General features: G+C 39.1%; 10 non-coding genes across 10 annotated transcripts; 5 read left to right on the top strand and 5 right to left on the bottom strand.

Annotated features, from left to right (window-relative positions):
• Nucleotides 1-761: 761 nt before the first annotated feature.
• On the bottom strand, nt 762-833 carry TRNAQ-UUG (transfer RNA glutamine (anticodon UUG)). Its single transcript has one exon. It is a non-coding gene; the product is annotated as a tRNA-Gln (tRNA).
• A 259-nt stretch (nt 834-1,092) lies between these two features.
• On the top strand, nt 1,093-1,164 carry TRNAQ-CUG (transfer RNA glutamine (anticodon CUG)). Its single transcript has one exon. It is a non-coding gene; the product is annotated as a tRNA-Gln (tRNA).
• A 3,309-nt stretch (nt 1,165-4,473) lies between these two features.
• TRNAQ-CUG (transfer RNA glutamine (anticodon CUG)) lies at nt 4,474-4,545 on the top strand. The gene has a single exon. It is a non-coding gene; the product is annotated as a tRNA-Gln (tRNA).
• Nucleotides 4,546-5,459: 914 nt separating this feature from the next.
• Nucleotides 5,460-5,531, bottom strand: TRNAQ-UUG (transfer RNA glutamine (anticodon UUG)). Its single transcript has one exon. It is a non-coding gene; the product is annotated as a tRNA-Gln (tRNA).
• A 259-nt stretch (nt 5,532-5,790) lies between these two features.
• Nucleotides 5,791-5,862, top strand: TRNAQ-CUG (transfer RNA glutamine (anticodon CUG)). Its single transcript has one exon. It is a non-coding gene; the product is annotated as a tRNA-Gln (tRNA).
• Nucleotides 5,863-6,743: 881 nt separating this feature from the next.
• TRNAQ-UUG (transfer RNA glutamine (anticodon UUG)) lies at nt 6,744-6,815 on the bottom strand. The gene has a single exon. It is a non-coding gene; the product is annotated as a tRNA-Gln (tRNA).
• A 2,374-nt stretch (nt 6,816-9,189) lies between these two features.
• On the top strand, nt 9,190-9,261 carry TRNAQ-CUG (transfer RNA glutamine (anticodon CUG)). The gene has a single exon. It is a non-coding gene; the product is annotated as a tRNA-Gln (tRNA).
• A 913-nt stretch (nt 9,262-10,174) lies between these two features.
• On the bottom strand, nt 10,175-10,264 carry TRNAQ-UUG (transfer RNA glutamine (anticodon UUG)). The gene has a single exon. It is a non-coding gene; the product is annotated as a tRNA-Gln (tRNA).
• A 259-nt stretch (nt 10,265-10,523) lies between these two features.
• Nucleotides 10,524-10,595, top strand: TRNAQ-CUG (transfer RNA glutamine (anticodon CUG)). Its single transcript has one exon. It is a non-coding gene; the product is annotated as a tRNA-Gln (tRNA).
• Nucleotides 10,596-11,475: 880 nt separating this feature from the next.
• Nucleotides 11,476-11,547, bottom strand: TRNAQ-UUG (transfer RNA glutamine (anticodon UUG)). The gene has a single exon. It is a non-coding gene; the product is annotated as a tRNA-Gln (tRNA).
• Between the last annotated feature and the right edge of the window lie 1,985 nt (nt 11,548-13,532).

The following is a 13,532-nucleotide window of genomic DNA, read 5'->3' as shown; positions in this document are numbered from 1 at the left end:
CACTTTCTGTGGTGTGAAAGACCTATGGTGTAATGGTAGCACCCTGGAGGTTGAATCCAATAATTTGCATTCAAATCTCTGTAAGAGTTTACCATCAGTCGAACCTTTCCCTTATCGTTTATTGTGGATGTCTTCTTTGAAGAAAGGTATGATCCAACTAAAGTAAGTACATTCACGAATGGGCCTTTGGTCGGTACAAACAGTATTTATACACCTCAGGCCTTTTGTGAATTAAGAAAAGTGTGTTCTTCGTTCTATTTTTCATCTCAAACTGATACCTTCATTTTACAAACATGTAAAGACTGTTAAGACGCTTGATTAATATCATTGATTCTGAATGTGGTCGCTTTTCATAGGATTAACCCTTTAACAATTTTGAAAGAGAATGGCGATACAATAGAGCTGCTTTTCCCAAAATGGTATTATTAATGTTGTTGCTGCATCTTCAAGTAAAAAGAGAATCCATTGGGTCACAGATTGAGCATGTTTCTTAACATTGAGTTAAGTTTGAAAATTTCAAATCTTTTATGTATGTTTCCGATGCAGATCTGCCCATCGACTCAGAATGACCTCACTGTTCATACATTTAAAAAAAATGCATAAAGGTTAAGGTGCTAGGCACAAAAGTGGATTTTTATGAAAAGTTATGCCAGAGAGTGAGAGCGAAAATGAATACCCTACACCACTAACCTTATGAATATTACTATCTTTGGCCTATAATTTAAGACAACAAGGAGACAAAGTGTGTTAGAGCAAGAGAGAGGTTCCACAGAGACTTGAACTCGGATCGCTGGATTCAAAGTCCAAAGTGCTAACCATTACACCATGGAACCCTTGTTGAGCAGAGCTTCATAAGGGCAATGAGAATATATGGCACAGTCAAGATTTTTACTGACCTATAGTAACCGTTTACTGATATTATATCGAAGCAGCACTGTTGCTGTTGGATGCTGTGCAATCGCAAAGTATTGGCTTCATGTCTCATTTGGATCAAATTCTTCCTCTGGAGTCTAATGATATAGGAATATTACATATTTTCTCTGATGTGCTCTGTTTTTCCAGAATGAAGTGCATCATGCTACTGAATATGTGGGTTCCATGGTGTAATGGTTAGCACTCTGGACTCTGAATCCAGCGATCCGAGTTCAAGTCTCGGTGGGACCTTGGGGCTGCTTCTCTTTTAGAGTTGCCTTTCATTTGCAGATAGATATAACAGCAATAGCTTTGCTTTACAGCCCACTTTGATGGCAGTCTTCTTTGACCAAAGAATATTAATAGTTTCTGGGGATGACTCTCTTTTGCCACAAAGAAACTGCCCACTCTCATATCTCCAAAGCTCCAAGGTATAATGGCTATTAAACTGGCTTTTGATCTCAGCGATTTGCATTGAAAGCCCAGGAGGCCCCTAAAATCAGTTGGTTTGTTTCCTGATAATTTAGAGTTTATTTCTTCTTTCGAGAAAGGTGTGATCCAAATAAAGTAAGTACATTTAAACAAGGGCACTTGATCAGTAAATGCACTACTTTCTAGAACTCATAACTCTTGTAAGTTATAAAAAGTTTGCTCTCCATACAGTTTGTCAACTCAAAGAATTACATTTTTTACACATTTAATAAGACCATCAAATTGCTTGAAACATAGGAATGATTGTGAAAGTGAATATGATTCACCAAAATAATTGTATAACATTTTTTAATGTTAATAAAATAGAGCTTTTTCCAATCTTTTCACATCAATGTTGTTTCTGCATGTTCCAGTGAGCAGAGAATCTACTGCACATAGTGTGTACATTTTTCTTTTCATAGAGTTAAGGTTGGACATTATTCATCTGTGGAAAATGTTTCTGAGAGATATCTGGGTGCCCACTCTGATTGACCTTAGGGATTGTACATTAACGATATGTAGTTGCATCACTGTATTGGTATCAGGCACCAAAGTGCATTTAAATGTAATGTCGTGCAGAGAGAGTCGACTGAACTTCTGAATATTAACTCTGTTGAATTGTAATTTGAGAAATTAGAAAATGGAGTGTAAGAGCAAGATAACGGTCCGACCGAGACTTGAACTCGGATCGTTGGATTCAAAGTCCAAAGTGCTAACTATTACACCATGGAACCCTTGCAAGATGCACCTGAGAGCGTTGAATCAGAAATGGCAATATAGAGCACATTTACAATTTTTACAGATTCATAGTCCCAATTGACTGATATCATACAAACACAGCGATGTTGTCGATTGACGTTGTGCTATAGCAATCTCTGTGCTTTATAGAGCATGTAGATCAAATTCTTCCTCTTGAGGCATATGATTAAGCAATATTAAATATTGTTTCTGACTGCCTCTGTTTTGGCATAATGAAGTTCAGCATTTGCGGAAGTATTTAGGTTCCATGGTCTAATGGTTAGTAGGCTGGACTCTGAATTTAGTAATCTGACATGTTATAGCTATATTTTGTTTTCCTTTGGGTGTATTGTCATTTTATGCACATAGATTTCCTAGCAGTGGCTGTGATGAATAGTTCAATTTGATAGCAGCTTCCTTTTGAGAATTTGAAAAAAAAAGAATTAAATAGTCTCTCTGGATGACTCTGCTTTGATTTCTATGTGCACATCCCTGTTGCGTTTCAGAGGGATTGACCAACATACACAACAGTGCTTGGAAGACCTCTTCCTCCCTCATGGCATGTAAAGCTAACCTCTCTCCTACCGTGTGTTTTTTTACTTTTTAACTTCCCCTTCCGAGTCATGATCATGTAACTGAATTTACATTTTTAGATTTTAACTGCAGTAGTTGCTTGTTTTTCATTTTTATTTTTTGTGTACGCATACATCCCTTTTTGTGGGGAGGGGGGAGTGATGTCTGTTTACTTATATTAGCTAATATAGGTCATTTTATGTCCGCTTACAATATGTGTCAGGATTTTTTATGTCGTTTCCAATCAATGTCTAATATCAAGTGGTTTGCAGAGGTCATACAAAGGCACGTAACACCCCCAAAACACCTACATAAGTTAGAAATACTCCGGAAGAGTACTCAGTTTATGAAAAGGCGGTGAATCCCAAATAGAACTGTAAATGTAAGCTAGCAAGCAGACCGTGCACCCCTGTTTGGAACTATGACCTGTGTGTTGCCCTCTATTAACAGAACAATGTAACTGCAGCCCATGTCACATAAAATAGAAAGTAGAGATTATGCAAATTAACTCCCAGAAGAGCCTGGTGTCACCCCAAAAGGTGTCATGCTTTTCACACCAAGAAACATCCACACATAGATCCCTGCGAACCTCAAAAACGTACAGGAAACCCTGTCCAGCGCTTTGCTCCCAGAGGAGATAAGGTTGAAAAACCACCCTATGTTAAAAGTGTCCATAATCCATGCCAGCTGCCCTGTCTACAGAACCTGGCCGTTCGTGGCCTAGGGGCATGAGTGGAAGGGTTTAACCTGCCTGGGTTCTTGGGCATGGTTTCATCATGCCTCAGTTTACAATGGCACTCTGCCACTTTGTCAGGCTTTAAAGAAGCCTGACTCCTGCAGAGCAAAAGATCTGATTATTTCCTTACATGTTTTGTACGTAAGAATGCGGATGGTGCTCTGAGCCTCCTATGGTGGTTATTAAGCATGGTATACATACCATAGCATGTAACTGTGCCTACAAATGGAACATTTTGTTCATTTATTAGGGAGTTGTGAAAATGGCAAAATCAAATTGCCATTACTGACACAGACCAGCTGCCGCTGTCCGGACATTTCGTCGAAAGACATTTGGTCGAAAGACATTTGGTCGACGTAATTTGGTCGAAAGCCAAATGGTCGATTTTTTAATTTATTTATATATATATTTTTTAGGTTGTAGTTTAGGGAAAAAAGGGGTTTTTAGAAAAAAAGGGGGTTGGGGGGACCCCCCAAACCCCCCCCCCCAAAAAAAATGTGAAAATAAAAAACAAAAGCAATTCGACCATTTGGTTTTCGACCAATTGTCCTGTCGACAAATTTTTTTCGACGAAATGTCTGGCAACCCAGCTGCCGACTGTTGCTATTGACAGGAGTTCCAGGTGTATAAACTGAGGAGATCACCAGTTCAATTACCTGTGAACGTATTTTGAAGCTCATTCACAACCAGTTCATGCCCGTTCTCTCCATTTTGGCTTTCTGGCTGGCCGAGGGGCCCTTCAGTAATGTTCTTTGCTAACCATTACACCATGGGCCCCTTTCTGGTGCAACCTGACAGAGTTGTAACAGAAATGAGAATCGAGATCTCATGCATCATTTTAACAAACTCATATTCCTAGCCCACGGATATTATGCAAATGTGGAACTGTTTAGTTGGTTGTTGCGCAATAGCAAACTCTTTGCTTTACAGCTCATTTGGATAGGATTCTTCCTCTGGAGGCATAAGATAAAAGAATATTGCATACATTCTCTAAAAGGCGCTTTTTTTGCTGCAATGACGTTCATCATGTCACTAAGTATGTAGGTTCCATGGTGTAATGGTTAGCACTCTGGACTCTGAATCCAGCGATCCGAGATCAAATCTCGGTAGGACCTTGGGAATTACTGTGTTTGTTTTCCTCTCAGTGTCTTGTTTTAATAGCAATGACGCTGCAGTGTCGCCCACTTTCATAGCATTATTCCCTGGGTGCATTTGAAAAAAGAAAGATTTTCCATGGATGACGCTCTTTAGCCACAATGAAACCCACCACTTTCTGTGGTGTGAAAGACCCATGGTGTAATGGTAGCACCCTGGAGGTTGAATCCAATAATTTGCATTCAAATCTCTGTAAGAGTTTACCATCAGTCGAACCTTTCCCTTATCGTTTATTGTGGATGTCTTCTTTGAAGAAAGGTATGATCCAACTAAAGTAAGTACATTCACGAATGGGCCCTTGGTCGGTACAAACAGTATTTATACACCTCAGGCCTTTTGTGAATTAAGAAAAGTGTGTTCTTTGTTCTATTTTTCATCTCAAACAGATACCTTCATTTTACAAAAATGTAAAGACTGTTAAGACGCTTGATTAATATCATTGATTCTGAATGTGGTCGCTTTTCATAGGATTAACCCTTTAACAATTTTGAAAGAGAATGGCGATACAATAGAGCTGCTTTTCCCAAAATGGTATTATTAATGTTGTTGCTGCATCTTCAAGTAAAAAGAGAATCCATTGGGTCACAGATTGAGCATGTTTCTTAACATTGAGTTAAGTTTGAAAATTTCAAATCTTTTATGTATGTTTCCGATGCAGATCTGCCCATCGACTCAGAATGACCTCACTGTTCATACATTTAAAAAAAAATGCATAAAGGTTAAGGTGCTAGGCACAAAAGTGGATTTTTATGAAAAGTTATGCCAGAGAGTGAGAGCGAAAATGAATACCCTACACCACTAACCTTATGAATATTACTATCTTTGGCCTATAATTTAAGACAACAAGGAGACAAAGTGTGTTAGAGCAAGAGCGAGGTTCCACCGAGACTTGAACTCGGATCGCTGGATTCAAAGTCCAAAGTGCTAACCATTACACCATGGAACCCTTGTTGAGCAGAGCTTCATAAGGGCAATGAGAATATAGGGCACAGTCAAGATTTTTACTGACCTATAGTAACCGTTTACTGATATTATATCGAAGCAGCACTGTTGCTGTTGGATGCTGTGCAATCGCAAAGTATTGGCTTCATGTCTCATTTGGATCAAATTCTTCCTCTGGAGTCTAATGATATAGGAATATTACATATTTTCTCTGATGTGCTCTGTTTTTCCAGAATGAAGTGCATCATGCTACTGAATATGTGGGTTCCATGGTGTAATGGTTAGCACTCTGGACTCTGAATCCAGCGATCCGAGTTCAAGTCTCGGTGGGACCTTGGGGCTGCTTCTCTTTTAGAGTTGCCTTTCATTTGCAGATAGATATAACAGCAATAGCTTTGCTTTACAGCCCACTTTGATGGCAGTCTTCTTTGACCAAAGAATATTAATAGTTTCTGGGGATGACTCTCTTTTGCCACAAAGAAACTGCCCACTCTCATATCTCCAAAGCTCCAAGGTATAATGGCTATTAAACTGGCTTTTGATCTCAGCGATTTGCATTGAAAGCCCAGGAGGCCCCTAAAATCAGTTGAATTGTTTCCTGATAATTTAGAGTTTATTTCTTCTTTCGAGAAAGGTGTGATCCAAATAAAGTAAGTACATTTAAACAAGGGCACTTGATCAGTAAATGCACTACTTTCTAGAACTCATAACTCTTGTAAGTTATAAAAAGTTTGCTCTCCATACAGTTTGTCAACTCAAAGAATTACATTTTTTACACATTTAATAAGACCATCAAATTGCTTGAAACATAGGAATGATTGTGAAAGTGAATATGATTCACCAAAATAATTGTATAACATTTTTTAATGTTAATAAAATAGGGCTTTTTCCAATCTTTTCACATCAATGTTGTTTCTGCATGTTCCAGTGAGCAGAGAATCTACTGCACATAGTGTGTACATTTTTCTTTTCATAGAGTTAAGGTTGGACATTATTCATCTGTGGAAAATGTTTCTGAGAGATATCTGGGTGCCCACTCTGATTGACCTTAGGGATTGTACATTAACGATATGTAGTTGCATCACTGTATTGGTATCAGGCACCAAAGTGCATTTAAATGTAATGTCGTGCAGAGAGAGTCGACTGAACTTCTGAATATTAACTCTGTTGAATTGTAATTTGAGAAATTAGAACATGGAGTGTAAGAGCAAGATAACGGTCCCACCGAGACTTGAACTCGGATCGTTGGATTCAAAGTCCAAAGTGCTAACCATTACACCATGGAACCCTTGCAAGATGCACCTGAGAGCGATGAATCAGAAATGGCAATATAGAGCACATTTACAATTTTTACAGATTCATAGTCCCAATTGACTGATATCATACAAACACAGCGATGTTGTCGATTGACGTTGTGCTATAGCAATCTCTGTGCTTTATAGAGCATGTAGATCAAATTCTTCCTCTTGAGGCATATGATTAAGCAATATTAAATATTGTTTCTGACTGCCTCTGTTTTGGCATAATGAAGTTCAGCATTTGCGGAAGTATTTAGGTTCCATGGTCTAATGGTTAGTAGGCTGGACTCTGAATTTAGTAATCTGACATGTTATAGCTATATTTTGTTTTCCTTTGGGTGTATTGTCATTTTATGCACATAGATTTCCTAGCAGTGGCTGTGATGAATAGTTCAATTTGATAGCAGCTTCCTTTTGAGAATTTGAAAAAAAAAGAATTAAATAGTCTCTCTGGATGACTCTGCTTTGATTTCTATGTGCACATCCCTTTTGCGTTTCAGAGGGATTGACCAACATACACAACAGTGCTTGGAAGACCTCTTCCTCCCTCATGGCATGTAAAGCTAACCTCTCTCCTACCGTGTGTTTTTTTACTTTTTAACTTCCCCTTCCGAGTCATGATCATGTAACTGAATTTACATTTTTAGATTTTAACTGCAGTAGTTGCTTGTTTTTCATTTTTATTTTTTGTGTACGCATACATCCCTTTTTGTGGGGAGGGGGGAGTGATGTCTGTTTACTTATATTAGCTAATATAGGTCATTTTATGTCCGCTTACAATATGTGTCAGGATTTTTTATGTCGTTTCCAATCAATGTCTAATATCAAGTGGTTTGCAGCAGTCATACAAAGGCACGTAACACCCCCAAAACACCTACATAAATTAGAAATACTCCGGAAGAGTACTCAGTTTATGAAAAGGCGGTGAATCCCAAATAGAACTGTAAATGTAAGCTAGCAAGCAGACTGTGCACCCCTGTTTGGAACTATGACCTGTGTGTTGCCCTCTATTAACAGAACAATGTAACTGCAGCCCATGTCACATAAAATAGAAAGTAGAGATTATGCAAATTAACTCCCAGAAGAGCCCGGTGTCACCCCAAAAGGTGTCATGCTTTTCACACCAAGAAACATCCACACATAGATCCCTGCGAACCTCAAAAACGTACAGGAAACCCTGTCCAGCGCTTTGCTCCCAGAGAAGATAAGGTTGAAAAACCACCCTATGTTAAAAGTGTCCATAATCCATGCCAGCTGCCCTGTCTATAGAACCTGGCCGTTCGGGGCCGTTCGGGGCCTGAGTGGAAGGGTTTAACCTGCCTGGGTTCTTGGGCATGGTTTCATCATGCCTCAGTTTACAATGGCACTCTGCCACTTTGTCAGGCTTTAAAGAAGCCTGACTCCTGCAGAGCAAAAGATCTGATTATTTCCTTACATGTTTTGTACGTAAGAATGCGGATGGTGCTCTGAGCCTCCTATGGTGGTTATTAAGCATGGTATACATACCATAGCATGTAACTGTGCCTACAAATGGAACATTTTGTTCATTTATTAGGGAGTTGTGAAAATGGCAAAATCAAATTGCCATTACTGACACAGACCAGCTGCCGCTGTCCGGACATTTCGTCGAAAGACATTTCGTCGAAAGACATTTGGTCGACGTAATTTGGTCGAAAGCCAAATGGTCGATTTTTTTATTTATTTATATATATATTTTTTAGGTTGTAGTTTAGGGAAAAAAAGGGTTTTTTTTAGAAAAAAAGGGGGTTGGGGGGACCCCCCCAAACCCCCTCCCAAAAAAAAATGTGAAAATAAAAAACAAAGCAATTCGACCATTTGGTTTTCGACCAAATGGTTTCGACCAATTGTCCAGTCGACAAATTTTTTTCGACAAAATGTCTGGCAACCCAGCTGCCGACTGTTGCTATTGACAGGAGTTCCAGGTGTATAAACTGAGGAGATCACCAGTTCAATTACCTGTGAACGCATTTTGAAGCTCATTCACAACCAGTTCATGCCCGTTCTCTCCATTTTGGCTTTCTGGCTGGCCGAGGGGCCCTTCAGTAATGTTCTTTGCTAACCATTACACCATGGGCCCCTTGCTGGTGCAACCTGACAGAGTTGTAACAGAAATGAGAATCGAGATCTCATGCATCATTTTAACAAACTCATATTCCTAGCCCACGGATATTATGCAAATGTGGAACTGTTTAGTTGGTTGTTGCGCAATAGCAAACTCTTTGCTTTACAGCTCATTTGGATAGGATTCTTCCTCTGGAGGCATAAGATAAAAGAATATTGCATACATTCTCTAAAAGGCTCTTTTTTTGCTGCAATGACGTTCATCATGTCACTAAGTATGTAGGTTCCATGGAGTAATGGTTAGCACTCTGGACTCTGAATCCAGCGATCCGAGTTCAAATCTCGGTGGGACCTTGGGAATTACTGTGTTTGTTTTCCTCCCAGTGTCTTGTTTTAATAGCAATGACGCTGCTGTGTCGCCCACTTTCATAGCATTATTCCCTGGGTGCGTTTGAAAAAAGAAAGATTTTCCATGGATGACGCTCTTTAGCCACAATGAAACCCACCACTTTCTGTGGTGTGAAAGACCCATGGTGTAATGGTAGCACCCTGGAGGTTGAATCCAATAATTTGCATTCAAATCTCTGTAAGAGTTTAGCATCAGTCGAACCTTTCCCTTATCGTTTATTGTGGATGTCTTCTTTGAAGAAAGGTATGATCCAACTAAAGTAAGTACATTCACGAATGGGCCCTTGGTCGGTACAAACAGTATTTATACACCTCAGGCCTTTTGTGAATTAAGAAAAGTGTGTTCTTCGTTCTATTTTTCATCTCAAACTGATACCTTCATTTTACAAACATGTAAAGACTGTTAAGACGCTTGATTAATATCATTGATTCTGAATGTGGTCGCTTTTCATAGGATTAACCCTTTAACAATTTTGAAAGAGAATGGCGATACAATAGAGCTGCTTTTCCCAAAATGGTATTATTAATGTTGTTGCTGCATCTTCAAGTAAAAAGAGAATCCATTGGGTCACAGATTGAGCATGTTTCTTAACATTGAGTTAAGTTTGAAAATTTCAAATCTTTTATGTATGTTTCCGATGCAGATCTGCCCATCGACTCAGAATGACCTCACTGTTCATACATTTAAAAAAAATGCATAAAGGTTAAGGTGCTAGGCACAAAAGTGGATTTTTATGAAAAGTTATGCCAGAGAGTGAGAGCGAAAATGAATGCCCTACACCATTAACCTTATGAATATTACTATCTTTGGCCTATAATTTAAGACAACAAGGAGACAAAGTGTGTTAGAGCAAGAGAGAGGTTCCACCGAGACTTGAACTCGGATCGAGACTTGAACTCGGATCGCTGGATTCAAAGTCCAAAGTGCTAACCATTACACCATGGAACCCTTGTTGAGCAGAGCTTCATAAGGGCAATGAGAATATAGGGCACAGTCAAGATTTTTACTGACCTATAGTAACCGTTTACTGATATTATATCGAAGCAGCACTGTTGCTGTTGGATGCTGTGCAATCGCAAAGTATTGGCTTCATGTCTCATTTGGATCAAATTCTTCCTCTGGAGTCTAATGATATAGGAATATTACATATTTTCTCTGATGTGCTCTGTTTTTCCAGAATGAAGTGCATCATGCTACTGAATATGTGGGTTCCATGGTGTAATGGTTAGCACTCTGGACTCTGAATCCAGCGATCCGAGTTCAAGTCTCGGTGGGACCTTGGGGCTGCTTCTCTTTTAGAGTTGCCTTTCATTTGCAGATAGATATAACAGCAATAGCTTTGCTTTACAGCCCACTTTGATGGCAGTCTTCTTTGACCAAAGAATATTAATAGTTTCTGGGGATGACTCTCTTTTGCCACAAAGAAACTGCCCTCTCTCATATCTCCAAAGCTCCAAGGTATAATGGCTATTAAACTGGCTTTTGATCTCAGCGATTTGCATTGAAAGCCCACGAGGTCCCTAAAATCAGTTGAATTGTTTCCTGATAATTTAGAGTTTATTTCTTCTTTCGAGAAAGGTGTGATCCAAATAAAGTAAGTACATTTAAACAAGGGCACTTGATCAGTAAATGCACTACTTTCTAGAACTCATAACTCTTGTAAGTTATAAAAAGTTTGCTCTCCATACAGTTTGTCAACTCAAAGAATTACAATTTTTACACATTTAATAAGACCATCAAATTGCTTGAAACATAGGAATGATTGTGAAAGTGAATATGATTCACCAAAATAATTGTATAACATTTTTTAATGTTAATAAATAGGGCTTTTTCCAATCTTTTCACATCAATGTTGTTTCTGCATGTTCCAGTGAGCAGAGAATCTACTGCACATAGTGTGTACATTTTTCTTTTCATAGAGTTAAGGTTGGACATTATTCATCTGTGGAAAATGTTTCTGAGAGATATCTGGGTGCCCACTCTGATTGACCTTAGGGATTGTACATTAACGATATGTAGTTGCATCACTGTATTGGTATCAGGCACCAAAGTGCATTTAAATGTAATGTCGTGCAGAGAGAGTCGACTGAACTTCTGAATATTAACTCTGTTGAATTGTAATTTGAGAAATTAGAAAATGGAGTGTAAGAGCAAGATAACGGTCCCACCGAGACTTGAACTCGGATCGTTGGATTCAAAGTCCAAAGTGCTAACCATTACACCATGGAACCCTTGCAAGATGTACCTGAGAGCGTTGAATCAGAAATGGCAATATAGAGCACATTTACAATTTTTACAGATTCATAGTCCCAATTGACTGATATCATACAAACACAGCGATGTTGTCGATTGACGTTGTGCTATAGCAATCTCTGTGCTTTATAGAGCATGTAGATCAAATTCTTCCTCTTGAGGCATATGATTAAGCAATATTAAATATTGTTTCTGACTGCCTCTGTTTTGGCATAATGAAGTTCAGCATTTGCGGAAGTATTTAGGTTCCATGGTCTAATGGTTAGTAGGCTGGACTCTGAATTTAGTAATCTGACATGTTATAGCTATATTTTGTTTTCCTTTGGGTGTATTGTCATTTTATGCACATAGATTTCCTAGCAGTGGCTGTGATGAATAGTTCAATTTGATAGCAGCTTCCTTTTGAGAATTTGAAAAAAAAAGAATTAAATAGTCTCTCTGGATGACTCTGCTTTGATTTCTATGTGCACATCCCTTTTGCGTTTCAGAGGGATTGACCAACATACACAACAGTGCTTGGAAGACCTCTTCCTCCCTCATGGCATGTAAAGCTAACCTCTCTCCTACCGTGTGTTTTTTTACTTTTTAACTTCCCCTTCCGAGTCATGATCATGTAACTGAATTTACATTTTTAGATTTTAACTGCAGTAGTTGCTTGTTTTTCATTTTTATTTTTTGTGTACGCATACATCCCTTTTTGTGGGGAGGGGGGAGTGATGTCTGTTTACTTATATTAGCTAATATAGGTCATTTTATGTCCGCTTACAATATGTGTCAGGATTTTTTATGTCGTTTCCAATCAATGTCTAATATCAAGTGGTTTGCAGCAGTCATACAAAGGCACGTAACACCCCCAAAACACCTACATAAATTAGAAATACTCCGGAAGAGTACTCAGTTTATGAAAAGGCGGTGAATCCCAAATAGAACTGTAAATGTAAGCTAGCAAGCAGACCGTGCACCCCTGTTTGGAACTATGACCTGTGTGTTGCCCTCTATTAACAGAACAATGTAACTGCAGCCCATGTCACATAAAATAGAAAGTAGAGATTATGCAAATTAACTCCCAGAAGAGCCTGGTGTCACCCCAAAAGGTGTCATGCTTTTCACACCAAGAAACATCCACACATAGATCCCTGCGAACCTCAAAAACGTACAGGAAACCCTGTCCAGCGCTTTGCTCCCAGAGGAGATAAGGTTGAAAAACCACCATATGTTAAAAGTGTCCATAATCCATGCCAGCTGCCCTGTCTATAGAACCTGGCCGTTCGTGGCCGTCTGGGGCCTAGGGGCATGAGTGGAAGGGTTTAACCTGCCTGGGTTCTTGGGCATGGTTTCATCATGCCTCAGTTTACAATGGCACTCTGCCACTTTGTCAGGCTTTAAAGAAGCCTGACTCCTGCAGAGCAAAAGATCTGATTATTTCCTTACATGTTTTGTACGTAAGAATGCGGATGGTGCTCTGAGCCTCCTATGGTGGTTATTAAGCATGGTATACATACCATAGCATGTAACTGTGCCTACAAATGGAACATTTTGTTCATTTATTAGGGAGTTGTGAAAATGGCAAAATCAAATTGCCATTACTGACACAGACCAGCTGCCGCTGTCCGGACATTTCGTCGAAAGACATTTCGTCGACGTAATTTGGTCGAAAGCCAAATGGTCGATTTTTTTATTTATTTATATATATATTTTTTAGGTTGTAGTTTAGGGAAAAAAAGGGGTTTTTAGAAAAAAAGGGGGTTGGGGGGACCCCCCCAAACCCCCCCCCAAAAAAAATGTGAAAATAAAAAACAAAGCAATTCGACCATTTGGTTTTCGACCAAATGGTTTCGACCAATTGTCCTGTCGACAAATTTTTTTCGACGAAATGTCTGGCAACCCAGCTGCCGACTGTTGCTATTGACAGGAGTTCCAGGTGTATAAACTGAGGAGATCACCAGTTCAATTACCTGTGAAC

Source organism: Ambystoma mexicanum, chromosome 5p, assembly GCF_040938575.1.
Source record: "Ambystoma mexicanum isolate Mex_15411 chromosome 5p, UKY_AmexF1_1, whole genome shotgun sequence".
Classification (NCBI taxonomy): domain Eukaryota; kingdom Metazoa; phylum Chordata; class Amphibia; order Caudata; family Ambystomatidae; genus Ambystoma; species Ambystoma mexicanum.
The sequence above is the reverse complement of the archived record's forward strand: the minus strand, read 5'-3'. Positions and strand labels throughout refer to the sequence as shown.